This window comes from Lissotriton vulgaris, unplaced genomic scaffold, assembly GCF_964263255.1.
Source record: "Lissotriton vulgaris unplaced genomic scaffold, aLisVul1.2 SCAFFOLD_3690, whole genome shotgun sequence".
Classification (NCBI taxonomy): domain Eukaryota; kingdom Metazoa; phylum Chordata; class Amphibia; order Caudata; family Salamandridae; genus Lissotriton; species Lissotriton vulgaris.
The window spans coordinates 61,842-75,089 of record NW_028246508.1 but is presented as its reverse complement, the minus strand read 5'-3'; the positions used below and the strand labels follow the sequence as shown (position 1 = coordinate 75,089).

At 50.1% G+C, this 13,248-nt stretch overlaps 1 protein-coding gene across 1 annotated transcript in view; it reads right to left on the bottom strand.

The window, feature by feature from the left end:
- LOC147665934 (eukaryotic translation initiation factor 4 gamma 1-like) overlaps positions 1-13,248 on the bottom strand; it is a 152,832-nt gene that overhangs the window by 79,960 nt on the left and 59,624 nt on the right. The window lies entirely within an intron of this gene.

The window sequence follows — 13,248 nt, the reverse complement described above, 5'->3', positions numbered from 1 at the left end:
GTCCGGGTTATCGCGAATCCTCTGGGCAAACGGCTCCATATAGAGGGCAAACAGGAGCGGCGAAAGGGGGCAGCCCTGTCTCGTGCCGCGCTCAATGGCAAAGCTGATGGAGCTGTGTCCATTGACACGCACCGATGCTGACGGCCTCCTATAACAATTAAAAACCATAGTGCGGAACCTCTCGCCGATCCCCAGTTTCCCGAGAACCAGCTCGAGGTACGGCCAATGAACCCTATCAAAGGCCTTTTCCGCGTCGACCGACAGCAGCATCCGCTCCCCCGGGACGCGTGAGGCCTTTTCCAGCACGTGCGTCACCCTCTTAGTGTTGTCGACCGTCTGCCTACCGGGTACAAAACCGGCCTGGTCCGCCTCCACCAGACCTGGTAGGTGCAGACTCAGTCTGGCCGCCAAGATCCCTGTGTAAAGCTTGAGGTCCACATTTAGAAGCGAGATGGCCCGATACGAGCCGCACAGAGTCCGGTCCTTCCCCGGTTTCGGAATAACCGACACAGTCGCCGAGAGAAGGTCCGGTGGTATGGCTCCCGGTTCAGAAAAGGAATTGAACAAGCGAGCCAGGAGAGGCGCGACAGTGGGACAGAAGGTCTTGTAAAACAAGGCCGTATAGCCATCCGGGCCCGGGGCCTTGCCGTGCTTTAACCGTGCAATAGCGGAGATGACTTCCTCCACATGAATGGCCCTCTCTAGGTGGGCCGCCTGGGCGGGATCCAGGGCAGGGAGGGTTACTGATTCCAAATAGGCCTCAGCCTCTCCCGGTGGGGAGGGCTCTGCAGCGTACAGCGCCTCATAGAAGGCACGGAAGGAATCCGCCACCTCCGCGTCACCGGAAACCGGGACCCCATCCGCTCCCACCAGCTCCTTAACTACGTTGCGTTGCTGCGCAGCCCTGAGCCGGTGGGCCAGGAGCTTGCCGCATCTGTCTCCGCCGGTGTAAAAGGCATGCTTCAAGCGCAACGCCGCATACTCCGCCCGGTCCAGGTCCAACGCAGAGAGGAGTTTCCGCGCCGCCTTCAGCTGCCTCCAGACTCGAGGAGCCCCCGTCCGGCGGTGAACCTGTTCGAGTTCCCTGACTTGCGCCGTTAGTTCCTCCCTCTTACGTTGCCGCTCCCTGTTCTCCGCCGAGGAAATGGAGATAAACTCCCCTCTGACGACCGCTTTCAAAGCCGCCCACTGCGTTGCTAGGGACGTGTCGGAGTTGTCATTGTGGGTTAGGTACTCCTGAATGACCTCCTCCACTCGCTTCACCACCGATTTCTTATGGAGAAACGTGTCCCGAAGCCGCCACATCCCTCTGGAGGGGGGGGCCGCCGGCCAATCAAATGCTCTGGAAACCGGCGCATGGTCGGACAGGGACAAGACCCCGATGTCTGCCGCCGTGGCGGCCGAGCGAAGCGGTCCGCTCACCAAGAGGTAGTCCAACCGCGAGTAAGTGCGGTGTGCGTGGGAGAAATATGAGTAGTCCCTATCGGCGGGGTGCATGGTGCGCCAGAGGTCATGCAGATCCATCTCTGCAATCTGGTCCTGTACCGCTCTAGAAAGCTCCCCCGTCTGCGGAAAGCGCTGGGCAGACCTATCCAAGGTGGAGTCGAAGACCATATTCAGGTCTCCCCCCAAAATGACGTGGCGATCGGGCGAGGCAGTAACGTCCACCAACACAGATTCCAGGAAGCGATCCTGGTGGTCATTTGGGCTGTACACGGAGCCAACCGTGAAGGCAACACCCCCCAGACGCATGCGATACACTAGAAGCCTCCCCTTCTGCTCGGCATGTTTATACAACACCTCACCCCTGAAGGAGCTGGCTAGAAGAATGGCTACCCCCGCAGTCTTAGTCGCAGCCGAGGAAAAGAGTTGCGTGGGGAACTTGGCAGAGCGCAACCTATGGCAATCTTTAGAGAGTAAATGGGTTTCCTGCAGGAGGCAGATATCCGCCTGTGACCCTTCCAGCAGGGAAAGGATCGCCCTACGCTTCACAGGATTATTCAGACCCTTAACGTTAAGGGTCACTACTTTCAGGGACGGCATCGCTCCCAGGGACGCAAAGCGCTATGCAGCAAGCGAGGGATCAGTGGAAGGGGCGCGCGGGGCGGGGGCGCAGGGAAGGCCAGAGTCGGCTTCGCATGTGTTCGGACAGTATCGGACGGGACCCCCCCAACACCAAACCAGCTCTTGAACCCCCCCAGAACCAACCCATGGCAACCAGCCAAAACCAAAAACAAGAAAAAACACCCCATTGTCTCAGTCTGGCCCAAGTGGGCGAGTCTGTAGAAACCAGTCAGGTGGACGTCCAGCCACACACCTCCAACCTCTCCCCCCCAACCCCCAGCCCCAACCCAGCATCGCAGACGCTAAGAGTCTCTCCATGCGGGTGTCGCCCCTTCTTCCTCTGTAGCTGTGAGTCCCAGCACTCCACAGATATCTTGTAAGGAGCGCAGCTGATGTAGCACCCCATTCCATCGGAAAATAAGACGGAAGGGGTGACCCCAGGAGTAGGCCGTCTCATGCTCTCGCAAAAAGTCCGTAGCGATGCGGAAAGACCTGCGCTTCTGCAGTGTGATGGCGGACAGGTCTTGATAGAGCGCCACGGGTCGTTCTCGGAAGGACAGCGGCTGCTTCCTGCGGGCCTCTGTCATAATGCGCTCCTTTAGGGGGAAATCCGGCAGGAATGCCAGGATATCAGGTGGGGGTGCCGATGACTGGCGCTGGCAGCCCACCCTGTGTGCTCTGTCGATGCGGATCGGGAAGTCCGCTTCTTCTCCCAAGATATCGCGGAACAGGTCCTGCAGATAGGCCACCAGGTCCGCACCCTCATCCGCGGGCGGAACGCCTCGCACCCGGATGTTATTCCGCCTGGACCTGTTCTCGAGGTCCTCAGAGTGGGCCTGGAGCTCGACACATTGCTCCCGAAGGCGGAGAACGTCCTGCTGGAGATGAACTATCTCTTCATCACGACGCTGGGCCGCCGTTTCCACAGTGTCGACCCGCTCGCCCAGGCCTTCGATTTCTCTGCGCACTTCACGGACCTCTCCGGCCACCTCGGTCTTGAGAGTCTGGAATTCCTCCTTGAGGGAGCTGAATAAGTCCTCCATGAAGGACCTCGTGACTGGTGGTTCGCCTCCGGTGGCGTCCGTTGAGGCCCGGGAGGACCCCGGGGACGGCTGCGTCCTGTCTCGCAGTTGCTGGGCCCTGCCGAGCATGTCCGGCAGAGTGCGATCTCTCCGTGCCGCACCTCGTCTCCCAGCCATCTTGGCCTCCGCGGTGGGTGAAGACTAGGGCTGGCCGCTGTAGATGCGCCCAGCCGCTCATGGGCACCAGATGTGAAGACCTCGCCGAGGACAAGGGTAGTGCGTCACAGGCGACAAAATGGCGGCACGGGCCAGGGCGAGACAACCATCGAGCCAGTCAGGGCGATAATCCAGGTTCAGGTCGGAGGCTTGCAGCCACGTGCTTCCAGGGAGGACGGCAGATGCGTAGGCACCAGGATGAACCGAGGCGTCCGTATGGCAAGGGCGCGGGCGAGGGTCACCAGTACCAGCTCCTCAGCGACAAGATGGCGGGAGGGCGGAACCCAGGAGGGCAGCCCAGGTCAGCAAGTCTGTGGGCGACCCTCAACAGCAATGGGTCGGGAAGGTGTGAAACCAGTGTCCCCCAGTTTCACCGGCTAGTGCGCCCGGTTCGGTCACCGCTCAGACTCCACCGTTCCCCGCTTCCAGGCTCGGGGTCCGCAAGGCGTCACACACCGACACCCATGGCAGGGGGATAAATCGCAGACGCAGGTCTGGGGTCTGTCGTCCAGCGATGACTCTGGCCTCAAGGGCGACGGCCAGGCAGCCCCCGCACTCCGCGGAGTCCGTCGAGGCCGTTCCCTCGGGATCCGCAGCTTTCAGCACTCGGCCCAGCCGAGGCGCGCGGACAGCGCCACAGTACGCTCCGCCTCCAGGCCCTTCTCCTCGGGGCGATCCAGGCTCCACTCCTCGCCTCGGCCGTTGAACAAACTTTTCGGGGACTTCCCCCGGGGCAACAGAAGTCAATGTGGCATCAAAATGTGCCCCAAGAGTTCCGGCACAGTTCTCTCGCCCGCAGTGCAGCCGCGGGGGGAGAGAAGCGCAGAAATCGGGGCTCGAGCTGAGCTGGGCCGGAGGAGCTACGGGAGGAAGCGTCCGCTCACCCCGCCATCTTGGCCACGCCCCCAAGGTTTTGGTTTTAATGGGAGTAGATACCCAGCATGGAATAAAGTTGTTCAGTTAGCCAGGGTTATCTAACTCCATTTTTAACACATAGGATCTCACTGAGTAGCGGTGTTGATACCGAGGGGGTAGATGAACAAGAGTGCTATAGGGATACACACCTTTAAGTTGATTAGGATTTACTTTCAATATTTTTTCTATCTTTTTATATTTTTTTTGATTTCTGGTGGGAAGGAGCCAATGATGAGAAAAGGAACATACTGACGAGAACCTGTCAGCAGTTCCCTGGTGGTTGCTCCCGTGAGGTTCCTACCCACCATCCACACATTTTTTCTCTGATTACTTTCTGATGTGGTCTGATGTATTTCTCTCTGTCTCCTTGCATGGGGTTGCATGAGGTATGACTGAGAGTAGACACTATAGATATAGACACAGGTGGAGTGACACACATAGAACTAGCGAGGATATTTTAATGATAGGCACACCTTGTTGTAACTTTTTCAGTGGGTGGAAGGTTAAGTGTAACCACACCGACGAGTCAACAAAGGATGTTGTAGAAAATATTGCCTATGGAGTCAAGGACCAGGTTGTTGTGATTATAATGATATGAGTGGAGGGTACCTGTGTCCAAAGTTCCCCTCTGAGCTCCTACTTTGAGAGAGGTAAATATTGAATACCTTTAAAAAAGCAATGTTGTGCTTTTTTAAAAGTGCCATGTGGCAGACATACATGCCCTTAGGGCATGTATGGGCGCCATATGTGCACACATGCACGATTCAAGGGTGCAACAGGGTGTCAATGTGACACCCTGCTCCCCCTATTACCGATTCGGTATTTACCAAATCGGTAATAGTGAATGGCTTCCCATTCATTCCTATGGGCCTCCAGGGATGTGTGCCATGTTGACTCTTTGTTTAGTTCTGCACCAGGACAGTCAGCCTGCAAAGGCAGTCGGTGGGTGTCAGGATACAGGCCCCCTAAGGGTGGCACAATAAGTGCTGCAGCCCTTAGGGGTCTTATCTGGTCACAAGGCCCTGGGTACCTAGGGTACCATTTACTAGGGGCTGACTTGTGGCCAGAGATGCTAATTGGGTTTAGGCTTTAGTACAGTTGTTGAGGAAGGTACTCAGGCCCTGGGTACCTGATTGGCAGGGACCCAGGGCACACCAAGGAAACTGTGCATCAGTTATCAGGCAAAAAGTGGGGGGGTACTACAACAGAAACTCACTTTCTTACACAGAAGGATCCGCAAGTCTGCACCACTCTGCACCCGATCCCCTTGGCCCGAGTTCGAGTGGCCCAACACGAGGAGGAGGTCTCCCCGGCGATCCAGACCCGAGATCCAGTGATCCCTGACCTGCCTCAAGCCTCCAGTCGACATCGACAGCCTAAATCCGGAAGGTCCACCGCAACCGTGACTAGGAACTAGTAAGAAGATCTGACCCTAAAAGGCACCCCTGCAACCGACGCCCCACGTCCTTGGGTGGCCCAACCAACAGTGACAAACCAACCTCCAGCATCCCAACTTACCTCTCGAAGTGGTAGTCGCACCCAGAAGACCTTCGTACCCGAGCCTGCTGTGCCTTTGCAAACCGGAGGTTCCCCATTGCAAATAACAGGGCGCCCGACGTCGAAACAGCACCCTGCACCCCCACTACCGAATCCTTACCCTAAAACTGATAACACTATTTCTTCCATAGGATAACATTGACTGTTTTTCTTGGAAAAAGTATTAAGGGTTGAGTTTGAAAACCTAAAGAAATTCTTTAAAATTGCACTGACTAACAAAAACGCTTTTACTTACCTGTTTACAGGAAATGTCCCAGTGCAGTATCCAGGTATACTGCACTGTGTAAGAAAAGTAATCTCAAAACTAACTTACCTGTAACTTTACTCAAAATCCCATTCAAAGTATATGTACTGTATTTAAAAAACATTGCATTTCTCAATAACAATACTGTAGTCAAACCAAAGTACATTTACAATTGCAATTCAAACTGTTAACAAACTGCATTATTAATGTACAGTATTTATTGCTTACCTGTGCCAGGCTTGCTTGGTTCTAGAAAGGAATATGCTACTTACCAGTATGCATCTGTTCTTGGCATAGAGGGCTGCAGAGTGGTACATTTATGAATAGATCGCCATCTGGTGTTGGGCTCGGATGATTGCACTTGTTTTTCTCTTGGAGAAGTCTTTTGTCGTCACGAGACTGGTGACTCCTCCTTTGGGTGCTAGTGCGCATGGGCATCGGCTCCATCCTTAGATTGTTTTGCCATAGTAGGGTTAGATGGAGTAGTATGTTAGAATACAGATAGAAATGCCCATGTAAGTGTATCTAAATAAGATAGTGTTGGAACAGACACTGGTTTCCGGGGAGGCTGGGAGGGCATGTACCACTCTGCAGCCCTCTATGCCAAGAACAGATGCATACTGGTAAGTAGCATATTCCGTTCGAGGCATATGGGCTGCAGATGGTACATTTATGAATAGACTATACAGCAGTTATCTCCCTAGCGGTGGTCCCTGGTGTCTGTTGCAACAGTCTGAAATAGAGTTCTTAGTACAGCTTGTCCCACTCTAGCTTGTTGTGTTGCCTGCACATCTACACAGTAGTGTTTTGTGAAGGTATGCGGTGTAACCCAGGTAGCTGCCTTGCATATGTCATCTAGAGGAATGTTTCCTAAAAATGCCATAGATGCTCCTAGTTTACGTGTAGAGTGAGCTCTAGGGGGAACAGTTAACGTTCTCTTTGCTTTTACGTAACATATTTGTATACATTTTACAATCCACCTTGCAATGCCTGCTTTAGAGATAGGATTGCCTTTATGTGTTGGAGAAAACGCTACAAATAGTTGTTTTGTCTTTCTGAAAGTTTGTGTTCTTTCTATGTAGTACAATATTGCCCTTCTGACGTCTAATGTATGTAGGGCTCTTTCTGCTACCGTCTCTGGTTTAGGGAAGAAGACTGGTAGTTCTACTGCCTGGTTGATGTGGAATGCCGAAATCACCTTTGGCAAGAATTTTGGATTTGTCCTAAGAACCACTTTATTTTGGTGTAACTGCATAAATGGTTCTTGTATGGTAAATGCTTGCAACTCACTTACTCTTCTGAGTGAAGTAATGGCTACAAGGAAGGCTACCTTCCATGTTAGGAATTGTATTTCGCACCTATGCATAGGTTCGAAAGGTGGTCCCATTAGCCTGGTAAGTACTATGTTGAGATTCCAGACTGGGGAAGGTGGTAGTCTTGGTGGAATGACTCTTTTGAGGCCTTCCATGAAAGCTTTTATTGCTGGTACTTTAAACAGAGTAAGGTGTTGTCTGTTCTGTAGGTACGCCGCTATAGCTGCCAGATGTACTCTAATAGAGGTGTAAGCGAGATTACATTGTTGTAAATGTAGCAGATAACAAATAATTTGTTTAGTGGATGCGTCCAGAGGGTTGATGTTGTTACTGTGACAGTACACAGCGAATCTTTTCCACTTTGCTGCATAGCATGCTCTAGTGGTAGGACGTCTTGCTTGCTTAATGATTTCCATACAGTTTGGAGGTAAATCTAAGTATCCAAACTCTATGACCTCAGGAGCCAGATCGCTAGGTTCAATTGTTTAGGATCTGGATGCATTATTTCTCCATGGTTCTGTGTAAGGTGCATGGGTAATAATCTTAACTTTTGATGTGGCACCTGTGAAAGTTGCAGTAGTGTGGTGAACCACGGCTGCCTTGCCCACGTGGGTGCTACTAGTATCATTGTCATTGAATGCTGTTGCAGTTTCCGAACCACTAATGGAATTAGTGGGAGAGGGGGAAAAGCGTAAGCAAACTTGTTGGACCAATTTATCCATTGCGCATTGCCCTGTGACATGTGGTGTGGGTACCTGGATGCGAAGTTTTGGCATTTTGCGTTTTGATGAGTGGCAAAGAGATCTATCTCTGGTTGTCCCCATCTTTGGAAGAATGGCTGCAGTATTTGGTTGTGCAGTTCCCATTCGTGTACTTGTTCTGACTCTCTGCTTAGGATGTCTGCTATCTGATTTTGAACTCCTGGTAGGTGTTCGGCTAACAGATAGATCTTCTGAGGAATGGCCCATCTCCAAATGTCCTGTGCTAGTTTGGATAGTTGGAGCGAGTGTGTCCCCCCCTGTTTTTGAATATAATACATTGCAGTCATGTTGTCTGTTCTGATCAGGACTGCTTTGTTGGTTATTTGCATTTGAAAAGCTTTTAATGCTAGAAACACTGCTAACAGCTCCAGATAATTGATGTGCAGTCTTTTTTTGCTGCACACTCCATTTTCCCTGCACTGTGTATTTTTCCATATGCGCTCCCCATCTGGTGAGCGATGCATCCGCTGTTATTATCACTTGTGGAATTGGCTCTAGGAACGACCGTCCCTTTGAAATGTTTGTTGTGTTCCACCACTTCAGAGAGCGATGTGTGCGGTCGTTTACCAACACCAGATCTGTAATCTGACCCTGAGCCTGATTCCACTGTGTCGCTAGACACTCTTGTAGTGGACGCATTTGTAGTCTGGCATGTGGTATTAGCAGTAAGCAGGAGGACATCATTCCTAACAACTGCATGAACACTCGAGCTGTTAGTGAGTGTTGTGGTTGAAATTTTTGGACCAACGTGACCATTGTTTGGATCCTGATTGGATTGGGGTATACTTTGGCTTCCTTTGTGTCTATGGTAGCCCCTAGATATTGTTGAACCTTGTTTGGTTGTAGGTGGGATTTTGTGTAGTTCACCGTAAACCCTAGCTGGTGCAGTAATTGAATGGTCTTCTGTGTATTTTGAAGACATTCTTCTTGTGACTTGGCTTTTATTAGCCAATCGTCTAAGTAAGGGAAGACATGTATTTGTTGTCTTCTTAGATGTGCTGCAACCACTGCTAGGCATTTTGTGAACACCCTTGGTGCTGTTGTGACCCCAAATGGAAGGACTTTGAACTGATGATGTTGTCCTTCTACTACAAACCTGAGATATTTTCTGTGCGCTTTGTGAATTGGAATATGAAAGTAAGCGTCTTTTAGATCCAGTGTAGAAAGAAATTCCCCTTTCTTCAGTAAAGGAAGGACTGGCTGGAGCGTGACCATGTGGAAATGTTCCGAATTTATGTATGCATTGAGAGGTCTGAGGTCCAAAATTGGTCTTAGAGACCCGTCTTTTTGGGGGATTAGGAAATATAGGGAGTATACTCCTGTCCCTTGTTGATGCTTTGGAACCTTCTCTATAGCATGCTTTTGCAGTAGTGATAGCACTTCCTGTTTTAACAGTGTTATGTGGTCTTGTCTCATTGGACGCTGTCTGGGGGGGATGTTTGGTGGGGTAGCTGTGAGTTCTAGGCAATAACCATGTTGGATAATTTGTCTGACGTGATGTTCTCCCAGACAGGTAGGAACTGTGATAGACGTCCCCCGACCGGTGTTATATGGTCTGGGGGAGTTGTATTGAGTCACTGTTTTGGGGTTGGAGAGTTGCAGTTGTTGTTGTTTCCGCGACCTCTACCCTTGTTGTTGTTACCTCTGTAACTGCCTCTTGAATTACCTCTGGGTGACGTTGGTGTAAAAGAGGTAGATTGCTGGCTTGTGCCTGTATTTTTTGAGCCCCCTCTATAGGTGGACCTACGAAAGGAACCTCTTTGAGTTGGTTGCTGTAATGCTCCCATTGATTTAGCCGTTTCTGTATCTTTTTTCATCTTTTCTAAGGTCTCGTCTGTACGTGAGCCGAAAAGTGTCTTTTGATCAAACGGTTGGTTCAGTAAAGATGTTTGTACTTCTTGTTTGAACCCTGATACTCTAAGCCATGCATGTCTTCTTAACATGATACTAGTGTAGATGGATCTTGCTGCAGTGTCTGCTGCGTCTAAAGCACATTTAATGGAAGTGTTAGTTATTATCTTTCCTTCCTGTATAAGTTGGTCTGCCCTTTTTTGATGTTCCTTGGGGAGATGTATGATGAGTTTTTCTAGCTCATCATAATGTGCTCTGTCATAGCCTGCAAGTAGCGCTTGTGTGTTAGCTATGCGCCAGCTATTTGCTGCTTGTGATGCTACTCTTTTGCCTGAGGCATCTATTAGCTTGGACTCTTTATCAGGAGGAGGAGCTTCTCCTGTAGATAATGAGTTAGCTCTTTTACGAGCGTTTGTGACTACCAGCGAGTCCAGAGGTACCTGTCCCTTGATAAATATTGGGTCATTTGGGGCTGCCCTATATTTTTTATCAATTCTTGGGTTTAATACCCTAGCCCTCACTGGGTCTTTGAATATATCTGTTGTGTGATTGAGAAGCCCATTTAGCATAGGTAATGATCCTGATGTTCTCTGTGTAGTAGGTAGTGTCTCTAACAGGAAATCTTCTATATGAGGTTCTGCATGTAATTCTACCTTATGGTATTTTGCTGCCCTATTAATTAACTGGACAAAACCTGTATTGTCATCAGGTGGTGAAGGTTTTGTGGGATATAATTGTAGGTCGTTATCCTCATCTGACCCTTCATTATAGTTTTCCCATGGGTCCTCTTCCTGTGGGACAGTGTCGTCTTCCTCATTATATTCTCCCTCCCCTGTATCACTATCTACATCTGTTATAGGTGTAGATGGTCTTGGTGTAGGAGGTGGAGGTGGAGGAATAGCTGGTGTGTTATGAGGAATAGGAGAAGATGGAGGAGTTGTATTTGTCCCCATTGTTCTCTTTTTAGGAGGAAGAGTTTTGTCATCTTGTTCATTCTTCCTCTTTTTGGGTGCTTTTGTCACCAGTTTGCCGGTGTGCGGATCGATAAACAAAGTCTTTTGTCTTGGATCCGCTTGCTGCTCCTGTATCGGTACCGACGTTTTTGGTTCCGAAAGGTGCTTTAGCTTCTGTTCTTCACTGTTGTGTTTTCTCGGTAACCGGTGTTTGCTCGATTCCGATGTCTTCGGTGTCGGTACCGAGTGTTTGCTCGATTCCGATGTCTTCGGTGTCGAGTAAGTCTTTGAAGTAGAAGCTTGTTTCGGTTTCGACATATATTGTCTCAATACCGAGCCTTCCCCTGTATGGTGCCTCGGTGTCGATGTTGATGTCGACCTTCTCTCGGATCCGACGTGGTGGGATGCAGAGAGTTTCGGTTTCAGTTTTGGTTTCGTTGCCGGGCCCGAAGGCGGGGCGTCAGAAACTTTCTTTGGTGGTCTGACCGGGCCGGAAGGCGGGGTCGGTACCACCCGGGGTCGGTTTTTTGGTAAGGGGACGTCGTCACTCACGGTTTGTTGAGCGTCGATTTCTTCGACATCAGACTAGTCTACTTCCGACCCCGACTCGTTATCTTCTTCTTCTTCTCCTTCGGGATGTTGGGCCTCAAACAGCTCCGGGATTGCCTCCGACTGCATTCTCGCAACCTCGTGTCTTCGTGCTCGACGGTTTCTAATCGTCGACTTCGACGAGAATGCTGCGCAGGCCTCGCAGTCCCTGGATTCATGTTCAGGCGATAAGCAGAGGTTGCACACCTCGTGTAGGTCCTTGTGTGGCAACTTAGCACCACACGTTGGACATCTCTTAAATGGAGTCCTTTCCATGGACTCCGGGCTGGCTTACGTCGCGAAAGGTCTCCCGTCCCGTCGACGTAGGTTAAAGTCTTTATTGTTGTTGTAGTCGAAGCACGCCGAAATGGAAATGGAATCGCGTTCGATAACAATACCGTCGAATCGGAAATGAATTACGTGCTGAAATATCACTTTTTTCACGAAGTCGATCCGGAGCGTCTCAATCCTCATCCGAACCCGATGGCGGAAAAAAACAATCTAAGGATGGAGCCGATGCCCATGCGCACTAGCACCCAAAGGAGGAGTCACAAAGACTTCTCCAAGAGAAAAACAAAGTGCAATCATCCGAGCCCAACACCAGATGGCGATCTATTCATAAATGTACCATCTGCAGCCCATATGCCTCGAACATAAAATAACTAAAAGAATATTTTCATAGAAAAACATTTGGTCTGAAGTTCAGTCTTTGAGAGTGTGAATTCATTTGCCAACTGAGTGTGTACAACAAATGCTTTACACTGTCCTCTGATAAAGCCTTACTGCTCGACCACACTACCACAAATAGAGAGTAAGTTGCTATCTAACTTTACCTCTGCCTACCTTTGGGGTTCCGCTGGACTCGCAAGTGACATTAAACTTGATTCAACCATTAAATCAGATTTAATGCACTGAATCTTTTTATACCAAACAGTACCTCCCTAAGTTGTCAATTCAGAAGTTAGCAGGGCTGGGGTGCCAGCCTGCACCTCTGCACTTCCCAATGGGGCTACTAGCCTTTCCGCAGTAAAAACGACAATTTAGGGTTTTTACTGCTGGAACTTGTAAAAAAACATGTTCCACTGTTTAACATACAGTACCCTACACCTCAGGGCTCGTAGGTCTGCCAGTTGAGCTAGCAGTTTTAAACTGCCCTTCCAGTCTGCAGGGGTAGACTGTGAGCCAAGTTGTACCTCACCCACTCAAGGCGGCACAAGTGCTGCAGCCCCTGGTGGATGCAGGCCCTGGGTAACCCGGGTACCACATACTAGGGACTAACAAGTTAGGCCAAACCAACTGGGAACAAGTCAATTACCATGCACCATTTAAGGGTCAGAGCACATGCACTGAGTCATGTCTAGAAGATTTCAGAGCCATTACACCAGTACCTAGTAGTCAGAATGGGGGCAAAAAGTAGGAGGAAACCTGCAAAAATAACTGTTACCTTAGATTCAGTCCAAACCAATTACAATTAAGGTACAACAATCACTTTACGACAGAACATCTCATAGCGCCTCTAATGGTCGTTATATGTTTCTCTTTAAGGTGCAGATGATAAAATTAAACTACTGCAGAAGCCAGGCTACTAACTGCAGATTTGGTGGGTCTGGGGGGATGATCTTTCCCTGATGCACGGCCAGTAGATTACTATGGGTTGCGCAAACTGTCGAAGATGAGGACCGGAAGCTGAAGAGGTCTACAAAAATCATATGCTGCTTTAGGAAATTCTGAAACAGCAGGGCCCAGATGATTGATTCTATTTTA